Below are 20559 nucleotides of genomic sequence, written 5' to 3'. Positions count from 1 at the left end.
GCTGACATATCAACTGAAGCTCTGAAGGCCACCTCTTCACGACCAAAAATTTAGAGAAGAGCTAACCCCTATTTTCTCAAATTCTTCCACAAAAATGCAGAGGAAGGAATACTAACAAATTGGAAGGGAAAAAACATATGATTATTTCAATAGATGCACAGAAAATTTTTGACAAAATTCAACATCTATTTATGATCAAAACTCTCCAGTAAGTAGGCATAGAAAAAAACGTACCTCAACCTCAGTCAGTTCAGCTACTCAGTCATGTCTGACTTTGTGAGCCCATGGATTGCAGTATGCCAGGCCCCCCTGTCCATCATCAACTCCCAGAGCTTGTGCAAACTCATGTCCATAGAACCGGTGATGCCATCCAGCCATCTCACCCTCTGTCATCCCCTTCATCTCCTGCTTTCAACCTTTCCCAGTGTCAGGGTCTTTTCCGTTGGGTTCTTCACATCAGGTGGCCGAAGTATTGGAGTTTCAGCTTCAGCATCAGTCCTTCCAATGAATATTTAGGACTGATTTCCTTTAGGATTTACAGGTTGGATCTCCTTGCAGTCCAAGGGACTCTCAAGAGTCTTCTCCAACACCACATTTCAAAAGCATCCATTCTTTGGTGTTCAGTTTTTTTTATGGTCATACTCTCACATCCATTCGTGATTACTGGAAAAACCATAGCTGTGACTAGATGGACCTTCATTGGCAAAGTAATATCTCTGCTTCTTAATATGCTGTCTGGGTTAGTAATAACTTTTCTTCCAAGGAGCAATCTTCTTTTAATTTCATGGTTGCACTCACCGTCTGCAGTGATTTTAGAGCCCCCCAGTGTAAAGTTTCTCACTGTTTCCATTGTTTCCCCATCGATTTACCATGAAGTGATGGGACCCAATGCCAAGATCTTAGTTTTTTGAATGTTGAGTTTTAAGCCAACTTTTTCACTCTGCTCTTTCACTTTCATCAAGAGGGTCTTTTGTTCTTCTTTGCTTCTGCCATAAGGGCGGTGTCATCTGCATATGTGAAGTTATTGATATTTCTCCCAACAATCTTGATTCCAGCTTGTGCTTCATCCAGCCCAGCATTTTGCATGATATACTCTGCATATAAGTTAAATAAGCAGGGTGAAAATATACCTCCTTGATGTACTCCTGAGAGAGTCATTTCCTAGGCAGGTTGATAAGGAGTCTAGGGGTCCCCAAGGAGAGAGGGGTCTGGAATTCTCAAGGAGGAAGAAAGGACAAACTTTTTTTCCTTCTCTACATTCCTTAGGATTATATAACAATAATGTATCCTGCCTGAGGACAGTCTCTGGATTAAACCTTCTGTTATCTTAAAATGTAAATTATGGGAGTAGGTCTGGTGAGGTCTTTACAACCTCCAGACATTCTTTGGATTCATTGAAGAGTATATAACTTCATTGCTAACACTAGCAAGTGGGTACTCTTTCTGCCCCCTTCTGATGCCTATGTCAGAAGCTTTCTCTAACTCCCTTATACTTTAATAAAACTTTATTACACAAAAGCTCTGAGTGATCAAGCCTCGTTTCTGGCCCCGGATTGAATTCTTCTCCTCCAGGGGCCAAGAATCCCGGTGTCTTCACGTGATTCAACAACAACCTTTCACTCCTTTCCCAATTTGGAACCAGCCATTGTTCCACATTCAGTTCTAACTGTTACTTCTTGATGTGCATGCAGATTTCTCAGAAGGCAGGTAAAGTGGTCTGCTATTCCCATCTCTTGAAGAATTTTCCACACTTTGTTGTGATCCTCACAGTCAAAGGCTTTGGCATCATCAATACTCAAACTGATCACATGTACCACAGCCTTCTCTAACTCAATGAAACTATGAGCCATGCCATGTAGGGCCACCCAGGATGGATGGGTCATAATAAAGAGTTCTGACAAAGCATGGTCCACTGGAGAGACAATGGCAAACCACTTCAATATTCTTGTCTTAAGAATCCCATGAACAGTATGAAAAGGCAAAAAGATATGACACTGAAAGCTGAACTCCTCAGGTTGGTAGGTGCTATTTCAATATGCTACTGGAGAAGAGTGGGAAAATAAGTGCAGAAAGAATGAAAAGATGGAGCCAAAGTGAAAACAACTCCCAGTTGTGGATGTGATTGGTGATGCAAGTAACGTTTGATTCTGTAAAGGGCAATATTGCATAGTAATCTGGAATGTTAGGTCCATGAATAAAGGTAAATCGGAAGTGGTCCAACAGGAGATGGCAAGAGTGAACATTGACATTTTAGGAATCAGTGAACTAAAAATGGACTGGAATGCCTCTTGAGAAACCTGTATGCAGGTCAGGAAGCAACAGTTAGAACTGGACATGGAACAACAGACTGGTTCCAAATAGGGAAAGGAGTACATCAAGGTAGTATATTGTCACCCTGCTTATTTAACTTATATGCAGTGTAATCATGAGAAACGCTGGGCTGGAAGAAGCACAAGCTGGAATCAAGGTTGCTGGCAGAAATATCAATAACCTCAGATATGCAGATGACACCACCCTTATGGCAAAAAGTGAAGAGGAAATAAAAAACCTCTTGATGAAAGTGAAAGAGGAGAGTGGAAAAAGTTGGCTTAAAGCTCAACATTCAGAAAATGAAGATCATGGCATCTGGTCCCATCACTTCATGGCTGATAGATGGGGAAACAGTGGAAACAGTGTCAAACTTTATTTTGGGGGGCTCCAAAATCACTGCAGATGGTGATTGCAGCCATGAAATTAAAAGATGCTTACTCTTTGGAAGCAAAGTTATTACCAAACTAAATAGCATATTCAAAAGCACAGACATTACTTTGCCAACAAAGGTCCATCTAGTCAAGGCTATGGTTTTTCCTGTGGTCATGTATGGATGTGAGAGTTGGACTGTGAAGAAAGCTGAGCACCGAAGAATTGATGCTTTTGAACTGTGGTGTTGGCGAAGACTCTTGAGAGTCCCTTGGAGTGCAAGGAGATCCAAGCAGTCCATTCTGAAGGAGATCAGCCCTGGGATTTCTTTGGAAGGAATGATGCTAAAGCTGAAACTCCAGTACTTTGGCCACTTCATGCGAAGAGTTGACTCGCTGGAAAAGACTCTGATGAGGGATTGGGGGCAGGAGGAGAAGGGGATGACAGAGGACGAGATGGCTGGATGGCATCACTGACTCGATGGACGTGCGTCTGAGTGAACTCTGGGGGTTGGTGATGGACAGGGGTCCTGGCGTGCTGCGAGTCATGGGGTCGCAAAGAGTCGGACATGACTGAGCGACTGAACTAAATTGAACTGAAGAAGGAAGTGGATATGTAAGGCCATGAAGCTAGAACACCCAATTACCTCAATGCAAAAAGACTTTCTCTAAGAGACATGATATTAAAATTTTCAAATGTCAATGCCAACAAGTTTTAAAGGCGGGCGGGGGGCAAGGGAACAGTAATCTACAGAAGAACTTCCACAAAGCTTCCAGCAGGCATCCTAGCAGAAATCCTAGAGGCCAGGAGGGAGTAGAATGACATTCTCAAAATAATATAAGATAAATACTGTCAGCCAAAAGTAGTCTTACCAGCAAAGTTGTAATTTAGATATGACAGATAAATAATGTTCCAGACAAGCAAAACCTTGGGTGTTCATGAACACTATGTCCTTATGAGACATATGAAAGAAGCTCTTCTATGAGAAACAAAATAACAAAAATACACAAAACTTTGAGTAAAGTGATAAACAGAATAAGAAAATCACAATTCTTTATCAGAATAAGTTTTTTTTTTTAATTTATTTTAATTGGAAGCTAATTACTTTACAATATTGTAGTGGTTTTTGCCAGACATGAATCAGCCACGGGTGTACATGTGTTCCCCATTCTGAACCCCCCCTCCCACTTCCCTCCCCATCCCATCCATCTGGGTCATCCCAGTGTACCAGCCCTGAGCACTCTGTCTCATGCATTGAACCTGGACTGGTGATTTGTTTCACGTATGAAAATATACATGTTTCAATGCGATTCTCTCAGATCATCCACCCTCGCCTTCTCCCACAGAGGCTGAAAGACTATTCTATACATCTGTGTCTCTTTTGCTGTCTCGCATACAGGGTTATCATTACCATCTTTATAAATCCCATATATATGTGTTAGTATACTGTATGGGTGTTTTTCTTTCTGGCTTACTTCACTCTGTATAGTAGGCTCCAGTTTCATCCACCTCATTAGAACTGATTCTAATGTATTCTTTTTAATGGCTGAGTAATATTCCATTGTGTATATGAACCACAGCTTTCTTATCCATTCGTCTACTGATGGACATCTAGGTTGCTTCCATGTCCTGGCTATTATAACAGAATAAGTTTTTTTTAACACTTTATTATAGTATAAAATTAAAGGGAGGAAAAAGAGAGCAAAAAATAACTATAGCTATCTCACTTTGGTAATATTTTCACATTAAAAGGGATAACATAAAGATAAGAGGAAAAGGATGGAAGTTCCATCAGCAGAAAAAGGACTATTTTTCCTATGAGATGCTTGATTAAAATCTTAAGGTAATCACAAAACATAAACAGCAGAGATGTAAAACATTAAAAAAAGAAGACTAATAAAAACATTATTTAAAACCACTAAAGCAAAATAAAAGCCAGAAACAGAAGAAAAAGAAATGAATATAAAACAGAAGAAAAAGAAACAATGAATATAAAACAGAAGAAAAAGAAACAATGAATATAAAGCAACTATAAAAGGAAATTACTGGTACTAAGTACTCATCTAATGATAATCATACAAATCTAAGTGAACTGAATTCACCAATAAAAACACACAGAATTATTGGATAGATTAAAAAACAAGACCCAACTGTACACTGCCTCACAGGGGCACACTTCAGTGCTAAAGACTCAGTGCTACAGACTCAGAGTGAAGGATTAAAAATGATATTCTGAGAAAATGGCAGCCAAAAGAATCATCTATTTACAGTATACAATCCAATGATTTTTAGTATATTCACAGTATCCATTGTCACTCCTGTATACCCTTAAGCAAGCATTATCTACTTTCTCCATATATACATTTGCCTCTTTTTTTTTTTAATAAATGACATCTTTTACAGTTTATTAAATAGTACCCTCCTGTATCATCATTCTCATCTCAGTTCAAATAATACCCTTAGAAAAAACCCATTTCTAACTACCCAGTCTCTACATCTCCAGTAAACTATGTTTATCATATTTTCCTGTTTTATTTCTTTAATGACTCATAATTTGATTACTTATTTATTTACAAACTGATTGTTAATCTCCTCTACCTAAACACAACCTCATTGCAATCTTTTTCACTTACATTCCCAGACTGTAGAACAGTGCCTGATGTATTGTTAGATATTCAGTGAAAAAGATGAATCCACAAATAGGAATTCTGTTCTGGGATGATAAGATGAGCACCTTATGGAACCAGACATTTCACTTAAGAAGAGGTGGAGGTGGGATGTACCTACCGAAGGAAGCTCTTCACAATAAATGATTAATATGTTATTAGATTCCATCCGACAATAATATTCTGGCATTGAGAATGGGTAAAAAGTGCCTTGGGGCTATTGGTATTTTTGCTAAAGGGTGCTATTGGTATTTTGGGTGAATTAATTCATCTTCTTTGCATGCGTCAGCAACTTTGGCTCTACACATTAAATGCTAATAATGCAATATACTTACTCATTGTGACATCCAGTGAAACAAAATGGGAAACTCATTGGCTAAAGAGATCAATGAAGGTGTCCTATAAACCATAATTTTATATGGGCCAAGTGTTATTAATTCTAGGACAAGTAAAGCAGTATAGCACAGTGGCTAGGAGCATTAATTTAGATCTTGAAATCCTTTCATGTGAATCTTTGTTCCAAAATGTAGTAATTTGGTGATTTGATGGAAGATATTTTACCTCTCTAAGCCTCAGTTTTGTGGATAAAATGTGTAAGTACTTCATATGGTTGTTAGGAGAATTAAGTGAAAGACCATAAAGTCCCAGGAGGTTCTTGACACAGCACTTAATAAGGGTTAACACTTGTGTTTATTGCTAAGTGGTCATTGAGTAGAGCACACTGTCTATGTGAAGGGCTCTAAATTTGGCTCCCTTGTCTCCACTGTAATCTAACAAGCCATTTAATTTTAATTTCTTTATTTGCATAGACAGGAAGCTTTTTTTATTTCGTTCTTTGACTTTTCTTCCTAGTAAAGGGCTCTACTCAAGAAAGTGCCTAGAAAGCACTCAAGAAATTCTTAAATTTAAATCATTTGCAGAAAAAGCTATGATGCAAAAACAAGGTAAAGTTTTCCAAAGTCTTTGGTTTTCTAGAAAATATTATAAATCATTACTGTGTATGGTTATCTACATTCTGGCCCCTGGCTGCATGTACAATATTTTTTTAGCATTCATCATTCAAGTTTGATGCTTTACATCAAACTGGCCCCTGGCTGCATGTACAATATTTTTTTAGCATTCATCATTCAAGTTTGATGCTTTACATCAAACTTCCCCTTTTGTCCCTTAATGCTAGCAACAAGACAAGAGAAATGTGTAGCAATCCTCACTTACCCCTATCCCACATCAAATAATGAGAAGAAAGATTTTTGATTCTCTTTTCTTCCATATATCTTTCACATGACTAATTGATGTTCCATATCTCTGATCATGTCATTCTCTGTGGAAGTTCTTTAGTGTCTTTTCATTACATACAGAATAATATGTGGTTTATTGGTGGCTCAGTGGTAAAAGAATCTGCCTGCCAGTGTAGGAAACTCAAGAGATATGGGTTTGATCTCTGGGTTGGAAAGATCCCCTGGCATAGGAAATGGCAACCCCTTCCAGTATTCTTGCCTGTAAAATTCCACTGGACAGAGAAGCCTGATGGGCTATAGTCTAGGTCACGAAGAGTCAGACATGACTGAACATGCAGTCAATTACTGCTTTAATACAGTTACAAATAAACTTTCTAAATTTGTTTTCCTTTGTTTATCTCCATACATCCTTATATTCAAGGCAATCTAAACTGTGATTTTCTGTCAAGCCTTTGTTACTGCTGTTTTTCATCTGAGAGCATCATGAAATATATGCATGTGTGTACATGTGCATGCATGCAAACACAAAAGCACATGTTCTAACTACATGTCCAAATATTACTTATAAAATACTCCAAGGCCTAGATCAAAAGACTATCTATGGAAGAATAGATAAGAAACTTGTAAATGTTGTCTACTCAAAAGTGAATCTGAATGAGGGATAGAAAGAATGAGAGACTGACTTAATTTTATACCATTTTAGAAACTAAACTTTTATAGATTTACTTGGAATTGTAGGAGACACAAAGGAGATAACTTCTGCAGTTGTGGCATGGGAAGTTCTATGGAGTCCCTACTGAGAAAAAAAAAATCTATAACTGGTGAAAATTATAAAAAAAAAAATTTAAATTCACCATTTAAAGATTCTAGGAATTACTGTAATGGCATATGGCAAGTGAAGAAACATATTCAAAAAATTGACAAAATTTCTGAAAAAATAACAGCAGTCTGTGGCATTTGAGAAACAATCTACATTCTTCCTCACCTCCCATTCAATTCAGAGTGATGGAATCTCTACTCTGTATGGGTACAACTGAAAACACGGGACTTACTCTCATAGCACCGGTCTATGTGCTATTGTATTTTCCAACAGAAGCATGAATTTAACACATTACCTTCTTCCTCAATTTCCATGTTGCAAAAGCTCTATTCTAGGAAAAAAAATGGTGAGAGGTCTAGGGCTTCTTTCTCCTCTTGGCCTGACTCATAGTATGGAGGCTGTATTCCAGGCATGGGTAGCCAAGAACACAGGGATCTCAACTGCACTCGCCACAGATTACTTATAGAGAGATTATACACTGAGAAGTAATATCAGAAAACCAGAGTGCCCTTCTGACAAAGAAGTAATACACCAAGAGAAATGGACCAAAAATTCAAGAGCAGTGAAACCAAGATTTCTCTCAGAGGAGAGACAGGCCGTGAGAACAGAGAGCTCTGAAGTCTTACCCAAGGGAACTGACTAAATTTTAAATGGGAAGTGAGTAAGTTTAGGCCTAAAAGTGGTCTTGCAAACAATAAAAGTTTGGTAGTAAGCAATTATGGGCATCCCAGGTGGCTCCAGTGGTATAGAATCTGTCTGCCAATACAGGAGACATAGAGTCATGGGTTCAATCCTTGGGTTGGGAAGATCCCCTAGAGAAGGGCATGACAGCCCACTCCAGTGTTCTTGCCTGGAGAATCCCATGGACAGAGGAGCCTGGTGGGCTGTGGCCCATAGGGTTGCAAAGAGTCAGACGCAAATGAAGCAACTTAGCACAGCATAGTAAGGAATTAAGAGGACCCTCCAAACAAAAAACAAGCCATAGACTGACTAAAATTTTACCAAAATTTAATGGTAAAAGAGGCATTTAAGACAAGATCTACTGGGGTCAGAGCAAATCTTCAATACAGGCCTTAAGGACCACCCTTGCAAAGAGCTTGCATTTTACTGGATCAGAGTGCAGAGCAAATTATGCCTTAGAAGAATCACCATGCAAATAGTGTGAACTAACATGATGACTGGTTCCAAATAGGGAAAGGAGTACATCAAGGCTGTATATTGTCACCCTGCTTATTTAACTTATATACAGAATACATCATGAGAAACTCTGGGCTGGAAGAAGCACAAGCTGGAATCAAGATTGCTGGGAGAAATATCAATAACCTCAGATATGCAGATGACACCACCCTTATGGCAGAAAGTGAAGAAGAATTAAAGAGCCTCTTGATGAAAGTGAAAGAGGAGAGTGAAAAAGTTGGCTTAAAGCTCAACATTCAGAAAACGAAGATCATGGCATCTGGTCCCATCACTTCATGGGAAATAGATGGGGAAACAGTGGAAACAGTGTCAGAATTTATTTTGGGGGGCTCCAAAATCACTGCAGATGGTGACTGCAGCCATAAAATTAAAAGATTCTTACTCCTTGGTAGGAAAATTATGACCAACCTAGATAGAATATTCAAAAGCAGAGACATTACTTTATCAACAAAGGTCCGTCTAGTCAAGGCTGTGGTTTTTCCAGTGGTCATGTATGGATGTGAGAGTTGGACTGTGAAGAAAGCTGAGCACCAAAAAATGATGCTTTTGAACTGTGGTGTTGGAGAAGACTCTTGAGAGTTCCTTGGACTGCAAGGAGATCAAACCAGTCCATTCTAAAGGAGATCAGTCCTGGGTGTTCTTTGGAAGGAATGATGCTAAAGCTGAAACTCCAGTACTTTGGCCACCTAATGCGAAGAGTTGACTCATTGGAAAAGATTCTGATGCTGGGAGGGATTGGGGGCAAGAGGAGAAGGAGACGACAAAGGATGAGATGGCTGGATGGCATCACCGACTTGATGGACATGAGTTTGGGTGGACTCCGGGAGTTGGTGATGGACAGGGAGGCCTGGCGTGCTGCAATTCATGGGGTTGCAAAGAGTCGGACATGACTGAGTGATTGAACTGAACTGAACTGAAGGTATTTCAAGAGTCAACATCATCAGCCTTCTGGTTCCAATATGTCTAGGTTCTATGTGCTTGTGTCAGATGAAGTTAATTTCTTCCACCTGGTGAGGTTTTAATCTCTGCAAAATAATTCAAGGATATAGCCCAGGATATTATCTATAGCCCTTGAGGAAGAACTAAAAGTCCCTGACTTTGTGACTAAACTACTATTGTTTTGTCTTCCTTGACTGTTTCCCTTTGTTTCTCATATTTTCATTTCTAATTAAATTCTTTCCTTGGAACCCAAGACAGACTAAGGAGACAAAAGGTGTTTTTTTGTTTGTTTGTTTTGTTTTTGTTTTTTTACCAAAAAAGGCAATGGACACTAGGAGGAGTGTGTCCTCAGAAAGGCTCCATAGGATCCTGCTCAATTTCAGTCTGGCTTCTCTGGGGCCAAGCTGTTTTCTTCAAATTTGCTAATATTTAGGCTTACAAGATGTTGCAATTCAGCTGTTTGAGCTGTAACTTGCTTAAACTGTTTGAAAATTATTCCTTTAGAGAAAAACTTCTGAAAAACAGGATTCCAGATATGTAAATATTTTGAGGACACAACCCATCTATAGAGACTCTGGCCAATTTTATGTTTAAAAACTGTGATCCTTCTTCATATATATCTCTAAGTAAATGGACAGACCTGACCGAAAGCAATTTAGAACATCAATGGCCTTTATAGAGAGTTTTGATTCCCCAATTACTATCAAACTGAATTGTACCCAATACCTCAAAAATTTCCAAAACTAAATGGAATGCTTATTTTAATTGGTATGTTGAGGCTTCCCAATGTTATCAGGAGTCTAAAATTGTCTCTCCGCAAATCAAGATTTTGATATGAACTGAGGCAAACTAAAAATTAAAGAAAGATAAAATGGCTCCTGAAACCTCAGGCTCTTCTTCCTCAGCTTCTTTGTCTCAGATTCTGCCTCTGGCACCATTGTCTCTCTCCTCTCTGCTCCCTGTGGCCAGACTCCTTCTCTGATGCCATCTTCCTCCTTCCCTTCTATCTTACCTATGCCTTCACTATGCCCTCAATTCCTCACATAAATTCTCCATTTAGATTTCTCCTTTCTTTGAAAGTCTCTTCACCACATTTTCTTATGAACTTGCCAGAATTGTCCCTTTAATGTTAAGCCATCTGAGGATCCAGGAGATAAACCCTTAATTTCTTATATTCTATGGTCTAAAGCTGAAGTCAAAGATTTTCCCAAAGTTAATGGAGATCCTAGTAGATTCGCTGAGTTTAATATAGTCATTCAAACTTATTGTCCTGGTTTCTCTGATTTATATCAGCCAGTTCACATGTGTGTTGGTGAAGGCCAGGCCCAAGATTGGATTTAAATTGCTAATGGGGAAAATTCTGAATGGGTTCTAGAATTACAACTGAGATACGAGTTCAATAAATGCATTACATGTTCATGTTGAGGCAATTGTTAGGCAACATTATCAAGCATTTCTAATGCTTTTCCAAAGCTTATTGATTGAAGAAAAATTCAGGTTTGCACACAGAAATCTGATGAAACTGTTCATAACTAATACAATCAACTTCAGATTTTTTTTAAAGAAAATTCTTGTCTTTCTGATGTTGATTCCACTCAGGTGTTTTTTAACTTTATGTTTATTAATGGCTAAACTGGGACCTTTCCCCTCAAGTAAAAAGGACCAGAATGGAATGCACTTCAGAATGGATTAACTTCAGATTCAGTTAAACTGGCAAGCCAGCTCTTTTGCACTCTAAATGAGTTATGTAAAAGGAAGAACACAAAAAATCTTAATCTTCAACTTCAATCAACAAAAGTTCCTAAATTAAACTAAAATCCTATAGCTTCTCCCATAATTGCAAAGACCCAGAACATTAGAAAAGCTGTTATTAGAAATTTGAGTGCTTTGAACACCTTCAAGTCTCTAACCAGCCTTTCCATTATTCTCCAAATCCTCAATGTCAAAGCTCCAAGGAACTACAAAGGCTCATCTCAAACCTTCCTATTAATTGGCTTGGAGAAACATTTTTTTTTCTAGATTGGGCATAAATCTCTTCCAGTCCTAAATGACACCACAGTCACATCCTGGTGCTCAACATCAGTACTAAAAATATTAAAATGGTCCAAATAGTGGGAATATCTAATTAATCTCAAGAGGCTCTTATCTGTGAACCTATTCCCTTTTGTTTATGCCCTTTGAAAAGTACATATCCTGTATCCTTAATTTCATTGCCCCTATCCACTTACTAGGATAAAACTTCTTAGGGAAGTATCATACAGGAATTTCATTTTCCCAAAAGGGGACAGTCATTCTGGAATTTGACAGTAGTCATTAAAGGAACTAGCCAGGTGAATTAAGTGGCCCTTTGACATTTTTTATTTGTTCTGTGCCTGATGGTACTAGAGCTGATTCTGGAACTACTGATCATTTGTCCATCTTGTTTCACCTACCTTCCTCCTCCTATGGGCAAAAACTCCAACTGATATTAGCAAATTGTACAGCATACCTCCTATCAAAATTTAAATAGATCACACAAAATATCTTCCTAGAACTAATCAATCAATACTCTATAAGAAGCTTTTCGAAACATAAAACTCATAATAGAAAATTCTCTTACTAGTCAGATAAACTAAATGCAGAGTGTGGAGATTTGTCCCAGGTCTTCAAAACATATGCAATATTGTTATTACTCAACACCTTATTGTTTGTAACCTTCATTCATTACTGACATCAATTTCCACTGGAAGTAAATTCTTTACCATAATTGATTTATGCAGTGCATTCTTTAGTATTCTAGATGATGAAGCTAGCCAGTACTTTGCAAATCTTGAAGGCTGATCTGGATGAAAGTTCGCTAGGGGTTCTAATTTGTCATAATATGTGAATGATTTGTGTCTTTGCCATCCTCAAACCTCCTCACTGGAAGAAAATATTAACTTGCCAAAGCTTTTAGCCTTAAAGGACCAAAAGGTTACCAATGAAAGTTGCAGTTTTCTCAAATCCAGGTTCAATATTTAGGGCCTCTGATATCAGAACAAGGCCTAAACCTAGATCTAGATAGATCTCATGGTGTTCTAAGTTTTCCAAAACTAAGTGCCAAATTAAGGTTTTCTTGGGCTAGTTGATCATTCCCAAAATTGAATTCCAAATTTCATTCTTATGGCCAAATTTCTATGTTTCATTAAAAAATAACCCAAATCCAATTTTATGGAAAGTATCATATAACATAGTCTTCAAGGCCTTAAAGAAGTTTGACAACTCATGTGCCTTTGAGCATCCCAATTATCAAATTACCTTTTTGCATATATTGGGTTGGCTAAAAGTTCAGTTGGTTTTTCTGCATAAGATGGTTCTAGTAGCACTTAGTTTTCTTTAATTTCATTCAAAACAATTTTGTTAGATTGTATTGTGACAGCTGTCACATCACCGTACATTTAAAAAAAAAAAACTTATCAAAATTGGTGAACTTTTGTGTAGTCATTTTAATATTGAAAATGGAAGAAAAAAGTAACATTTTGGCATATTTTGGTTTTCAAGAGAGGTAAAAACACAATTGAAACAGGAATAAAGATGTGTGCAGTGTATGGAGAAGGTTCTGTGATTGATCTAATATGTCTAAAATGGTTTGCCAAATTCCATGCTGGAGATATTTTACTGGATGATACTCCACGGTCAGGTAGGCCAGTTGAAGCTTATAGAGATCAAATCAAGACATTAATTGAGAACAATCAATATTATTGTACCAAGTGGGAATTAGTCAACATACTCAAAATATCCAAATTAGGCACTGAAAATAATTTGCACTAGCTTTTCAATCACTTTGATGTTTGGGTTCCACATAAGTTACATGAAAAAAAAAAAAAAAAAACTTCTTGATTGTATTTCCACATGTCGATTCCCTAATTAAATGTAATGAAAATGTTTCATTTTTAAAACAAAGTTTGATGTGTTATGAAAAGTGGATATTGTACAATAATGTGGAATGGAAGAGATCATGGGGCAAGCTAAATGAACAACCACCAGCCACACCAAAGGCTGGTCTTCATCCACAGAAGGTGATGTTGTGTATATGGTAACATTGGAAGGGAATTCTCTATTATGAGCTCCTGGCTTCTCTGGTAGCTAAGACGGTAAAGAGTCTGCCTGCAATGCAGGAGACCAGGGTTCGATTCCTGGGTCAAAAAGATCCCCTGGAAAAGGGAATGGCAATCCACTCCAGTATTCTTGCCTGGAGAATTCCATGGACAGAGGAGCCTGGAGGGTTATATTCCATGGGGTCGCAAAGAGTCGGACATGACTGAGTGATTAACAACATTTCAGAAAATCCAAACAATTAATTCCAACAAGTACTGCTCCCAATTAGACCAATTGAAAGCAGCACTTGACAAAAAGTGTCTGGAATTAGTTCACAGAAAACACATAATCGTCCATCAGGATAACCCAAGACCACATGTTTCTTTGATGCGGGGCAAAAACTGTTATGGGCATCCCTGGTGGATCAAATGGTAAAGAATTTGCTTGAAATGCAGGAGACCCAGGTTTGATCCCTGTGTTGGGAAGATCCCCTGGAGAAGGGAATGGCTACTCACTCCAGTGTTCTTGCCTGGATAATTCCGTGGACAGAGAGCTAGACTGGTGGGCTACAGTCCATGGGATCACAAACAGTCAGACACAATTGAGTAGCTAGCACTTTCACTTTTTTTCACTCAAAAACTGTTACAGGTTGACAGGAAGTACTGATTCATTCACAGTATTCACCAGACATTACACCTTTGGATTTCCATTTATTCCAGCCTTTACAAAATTATCTTAACCGAAAAAAATTCAATTCCCTAGAAGACTGTAGAAGACACCTGGAACAGTTCTTTGCTCAGAAAGATAAAATGTTTTGGGAATATGGAATTATGAAGTTGCCTGAAAAATGGTAGAAGGTACTGGAACAAAGTAATGAATACATTTTTCAGTTACGTTCTTGGTGAAAATGAAAATGCATCTTTAATTTTTTCTTTAAAACCAAAGGGAAAAAAATTTAAAAAATAGAAACCAAAGGAACATTTTGGCCTTAAGAAAATGCCCTTGGGGTGTTCACCCAAAATCACAGTAATCATCATTTTCTCATAGGGTATTGTAGCCAACAAGTGTACCCTCTTGTACGGAGATTTCCCTACCTTTTACCTTGGAAAGATTACAGCCAGTGTCCCTTTGGTTAATACCACTGTAAAAGTTGTCTTGGGATTTCCTTTAACCAGTTTGTACCTCATGCAGTAGAAGCTCTCCTGAATTCTCATCACACTTAACAGTTTTCAGTCAGCTGCCTCAACTCCTATGAAGTCCTTTTGTTAACTGCTTCTCACATAACTCTTTGAAGTTGTGGTAACCTTAACCCTGCTATTCTTCTTCCTTCCATCACCAGTAAAGTCCCTCATGACTGCTTAACACTGATGGACTACCTCCAAACTCCTCAGGATGAAAGCCAGGAAATTCACTTGCATAATGCTAACTTCTCATGGGTCACTGATTATTCTTATTTAAAAGGTGACAGTGGCAAACACTGTGCGGGGTATGCCACTGCAACTCCTTTTCATGTTGTTGAGGCAGCATCTTTACCTATGTCTATTTCAGTCCATCAGGCAAAATTATAAGCTATCATATGAGCCTATTCTTTAGTCAAGGACAAAACTATCAATGTTTATACTAATAGTAGATATGATTTTAGAGTATCCAAAGATTTTAGAATGTTAAAATTTTTGTTAATTTTTGTTTTGTTTCTTAAAATTAATGTTAATGGCCCTTATGTTCAGGAACTATTAGATACAATACTTTTACCTACTGCTTTAGCTATTATTAACATTCCATTCTAGAGCTTTCTAAATGTGATTTTCTGGAAGCTAAGAGAAAAGCAGTTTGTTTATATTTCTGCAAGAAATGCTACTCTTAAAAGGGACCAGCTGCAGCCAAAACTCTATCATGGTCGAAAGGGACATTTCCTCAAGTTTATAGCTAAAAAATAAACAGGTTAGAGAAGCCCAACAAGTTGTCTCAGAAAAAGAAAAACAAGAGTAGACTTTCCACAATTGTTGGTTTGATAAAAAGAGAAAGCTCTGGTTTGGACCAAATAATAATCCACTCTTCCAAGAGATTCTAAAATTCCCATTTCTCACCACTGCATATCCTTAAGCTGCTGGTTTATTGACAAAATAATAGCATTTATAAATCAATATTTGTGGGGAAACATTCACAAAACTGCAAAAAGTGGCTGTTTCATTCATTCTACTTGTTCAACATCCAACTCAGGGAAGCCTGTATACACTACTACTTGGTATTTTAAACTACCTAATGGACTATTTGAGGTCTGATAGGTAAATTTTATACAACTTCCTCTGTGACAATATACAGCCTTGACATACTTCTTTCCCAATTTTGAACCAGTCCGTTGTTCCATGTTCTAAGTAAGCGCTTACAAATAAAACTATTCTAAATTCAAGTAAAATTAAACTAAATGAATTTCAGGCTCAAGTCAACTGGGAAATATTCACTATTAAATTGATACTTGGTATTAATGTTTATTTATTAATCTAATTAACATAGACATTGTGAAGAAACTTATAAGGAATAAAAGTGCAAATGAAAAAAGAGTTTTGGATGATTTATGTTTAGCAATCTACAGAGTGATGATATAAAATACAGTTCATGGTTGCTGAAGGAAAGGAGGATCCATGTTTTCAGTAAAAAAATAAAAGTATAAGGAATGGAATTATATTTTATTAAGGGAAAAGGAAGTAAGTCTGAACTTACAGGTGGCTGTTCTCTGAATGGGCAAATAAAATGATGAATATAGAAAATGGAAAAAAAAAAAAACTTTGTGGGAAGTCGACTCTGAGAAGAGAGTTTTGTGCATGGTACAAGTTTCTTAAGACATTAAACTGCATCTGAAATATTTTATTGTTACTTAGACTAAGTGAATATTGTTTCACAGTGAATATAAGCTGGTATCAAGCTGGCATTTGGTTTCTCTCTCTGTTAAAAGAACAAAGTTTTCTTGGATTGTGGCTTTCGATAACAGACTGTGTAAATGTCTTTGCCTTTAAATATTTGTTTTTAAAATCTTTTAACTTTGCAAAGTGAATAATTATTATTTCACAATGATCTATGAAGTCTATGACACACATAGACAAAGGTCATTCTGCTTCTGCAAAAACTAACCCCTCTACTACTCCTAAATCAATGAATTTAAAATAGATAAACAATGGCTGTAAATCAAACAATCAGGGCTATGGGAAATCCAAGACAGCCCCTTGGCTCTTCCAGCTCCCCGACAAACCTGACTTTTACTTGATGAGATAAAGTCTTTCCTGGCTGCAGAGTTGATGCTGTCACAATAGAGGGAAAAAATGATTAAAAATGTGTTTTCCACTTGGATATACTTTCTACAATCTCCCGTGATCAATGCACCCACTTGATCTTCATTGGATGAATCATAACATAAAACTTCATACACTTCTTAAAACCTGTAACTTTCACTATCATCCTCAATCATCAGATGAGGACAACAGAACAGAAATTATTTGCATGAGATTAAGTAAACTGCTAAATACAATTAACATTTTGATGAATTTTTTTGTCCAACATATTACCGGCTTCAGATCTTTGTTTTCAGATATAAAAAAAGTTCTTCTCCTCAAGATACTTATGGTTTAAAGCAATTTGATAATCTACATCTGTGGGTAAGATTAAAACATTTTTTCTCTCTGCCTTATCCCTCCAGAAATTTGTGACACTTGAGTTCTGAATAGCCTTATCAGGTAAGTAAAAAGGCTATCTCTTGACATATACAGAAATCTCAAAATATAGTGGGGACCTCTAGAAAAAAAAAAAATCCACCTCGACAAAAACTGATGACAGGCCTATGACATCTAAAGTCAATAGGCCAAATTTACTTTAAAAACAAGTTAGTCTTGGGTTTGTTTAATAAAAATGGGGGTATTTTTTAAATGTTTCACTAGATATTAAATTCTAGTTTTGTTTGTGTTTACTAAGATTCACTTCTGAGATAATTCTTCGTTATAAAATTTAATTAGATTAATAAGAGGACACTAAGTTTGTTTCTTTTTTTTTTTCAACTACAATTTTATTTATTTATTTTCTTTTTTTAATTTTATTTTATTTTTAAACTTTACAAAATTGTATTAGTTTTGCCAAATATCAAAATGAATCCGCCACAGGTATACATGTGTTCCCCATCCTGTCTAAGTTTGTTTCTAAAGCCTAACTTCATAGTCAATCTTTGGCTAAAGACCAGGTGCACCATGATCTACAACCAGGAGATTAACACCAGACTATAGTCATTCGACGGAGAAGGCAATGGCACCCCACTCCAGTACTCTTGCCTGGAAAATCCCATGGACGGAGGAGCCTAGTGGGCTGCCGTCTATGGGGTGGCATAGTCGGACACGACTGAAGCGACTTAGCAGCAGCAGCAGCATAGCCATTGGACAAACTAAGTCAGACAACATGTTATATACTGGGCTACACCTAATAAAAGTTCTTAAATTCTTACTTATGACATTACTATTACTGCCTGAGAGCTCACACCGTAAAGAGTCTGCTTGCAATGCGGGAGACCTGGGTTCAATCCCTGGGGTGGAAAGATCCCCTGGAGCACGAAATGGTACCCTACTCCAGTATTCTTGCCTGGAGAATCCCATGGATGGAAGAGCCATGGGGTTGCAAAGAGTCAGACACGGCTGACTGACTTACACTTTCACTTTTCACTTTCATATTGTTTTCTGTATCATCTCTTTTACAAAATTGTTGTTTCTAACATTACCAAATGTATGACTGAATCTCTAATAATATAATGATATATAGTTCCATACGAGATCAATGATAATAATAATGTAACTCTAAATATAAGAAGAAACAACAAGAGGGACTATTTTCCTGGACTGTATGAAATTACTAGTAAGGCAGGTATGGACCAGGACTTTTGCTACTTTCATGGCCCTAGTCCAGTAACAACACATTGAGTGATCTATCATAAAAATCTTTACTAGACCTGAGAATGAGCATTCCTAGCAACATGGAACAAAATGGGCATGAGTTGCCCCTTAAACCATGGTCAAATCTATGGCCTTGAAGGGGCCCTGATGACAGGAAACTGACATTTGCAATTTGTCTCTACAAAGATTAAATTCAGAGTGACTATAGCTACTGACCTTCAACATTCCCTGAAAGGAGTTCAGGGTAGAAATCAGGAATGAGGCACTCTGTGCTCTGGAAAAAAAACTGGCAGGACAGACCTTCAGACAGTTAGATGTTTTCAGGTAAAGATTGTCATGCGCCCCAATTCTTGCATCTTCTCATACCTAGAGAAACACCAATATCACAGACCAATGTCTGGCTCTATTTACCCAGCTAGCCCCTCTTCCAGGCCCCTTGGCAGCTTTCTAATTCTATAAATCTCTGGGCCATGTAACTAAACTTCTGTTAAGTTTGTTTCTTCTAAAATACAACAAGAAAAATCTCCAAATGCTGTTAAAAGGATACCAGTTGGTTAACTCACAGACTATATTGGAACAAGTGGTTTTATCATTTCATGGACTCTCATCTCCTTCCATAAATGCACCTTGACTGAGAGCAGGCATTGGGACCCAGGACTCCATGACACCCCTGTCCAGCCAGAAGAAGCCAGAGCAGTCTCTGCCCTTTTCCCAATGACCTTGGTCCCTGTGTCCTGAGAAGGGGATAGGCAGGTAGTTAGACATGAGCAGGGTGCTAAGGAGCCAAAGATTCGGCCCATTGAAAAAAAGAGGGAGGAATGTTGAGTCCACCCCCAAGGCCACAGGTGTGAGGCCTTGCACCAATGCCACAGAAATGGAGCCCAGAACCAAGATCACCTCCAAAGCTGAGCCCCTTTGTAACAGTTGCCATAAGCCCCTTCCCGATCATCACTAACAAGCTTCCTGACTCCAAATTAGGCAAAGATGCCCACTCCAGTAAACACGCTATAGTGCCCAAACCAATCACCTAAAACCAACCTTCCAGCAGGAATTTTGTCTTGAGGGTATAAAAATTAGTTTATAATTCATCATAACTCATGAAAACTGTCGACTCTCCCTGGCCTATCAGGAGTTGTCAGCCCTCTGTGCTTGCAGCACCCAATTTATCTCTACTCTTTGTTCTTAATAAACTCACTCCCTTCTGAAAAGCTCTAGTCTAGAAACTCTTTTCCAAACTGCAACTCAGACTCCCTCAACATATAGCACAGGGAATTATAGCCATTATCTTGTAATAACTTTTAATGGAAAAATACTGAGTCACTATGCTATACACCAGAAACTAATATTGTATTGAAAATCAACTATACTTCAATTTTTTTAAAAAATTTAAAATGAAGTTTTAAAAAAGGTATTTATGTAATATATATATATGCATATATGTTTAATATATAATACATATTTAATTTATATAGTAAATATATTTATATATATTAAAATACATTTAATATATATATTAAATATATTTAATATATATATTTAATTATGGTATGCAGAAAGAAATATATTTTGCCTTTGATTCCCTTTACCACCAAAATGTAGTTGAAATAATTTTGCAGTGAATTCCCATATATCTACCATTTGTTATACAATTAGCTTTTTATAATACTTATCACATATCTATTTCTGCATTTGTTGATCCATCATTTTTTGCTGCATTTCAAAATAAAGTGAAGCTATCAGTAGTTTCATCTGAAAAAAATAAATAATGGACAACAGTGTTTGGCTGAGAAAAGTAGGAATTCATGAATGTTTGATTTGAGAAAGCAAGCTCCAAATCTCAAGGAAACCTTAAATAAAAGTGCTCTAGGCTATCCTTCCTAATTGTCCTTAGTGATTCTATATTGTAAAAGTGGAAAAGTTTATATAAAGTCATTGGTTTCAAAAGGCCATTTTCTGTATGGGTTGATTCATCTCTTGTACTTCCAAAAAGTGAATTCTGTGGCAGAAACTCATATCTGGTATGCATGACCATCCAGCAT

The sequence above is a fragment of the Bos indicus x Bos taurus genome, chromosome X (genome assembly GCF_003369695.1).
Source record: "Bos indicus x Bos taurus breed Angus x Brahman F1 hybrid chromosome X, Bos_hybrid_MaternalHap_v2.0, whole genome shotgun sequence".
NCBI lineage: Eukaryota > Metazoa > Chordata > Mammalia > Artiodactyla > Bovidae > Bos > Bos indicus x Bos taurus.
This window is presented reverse-complemented; position numbering follows the sequence as displayed.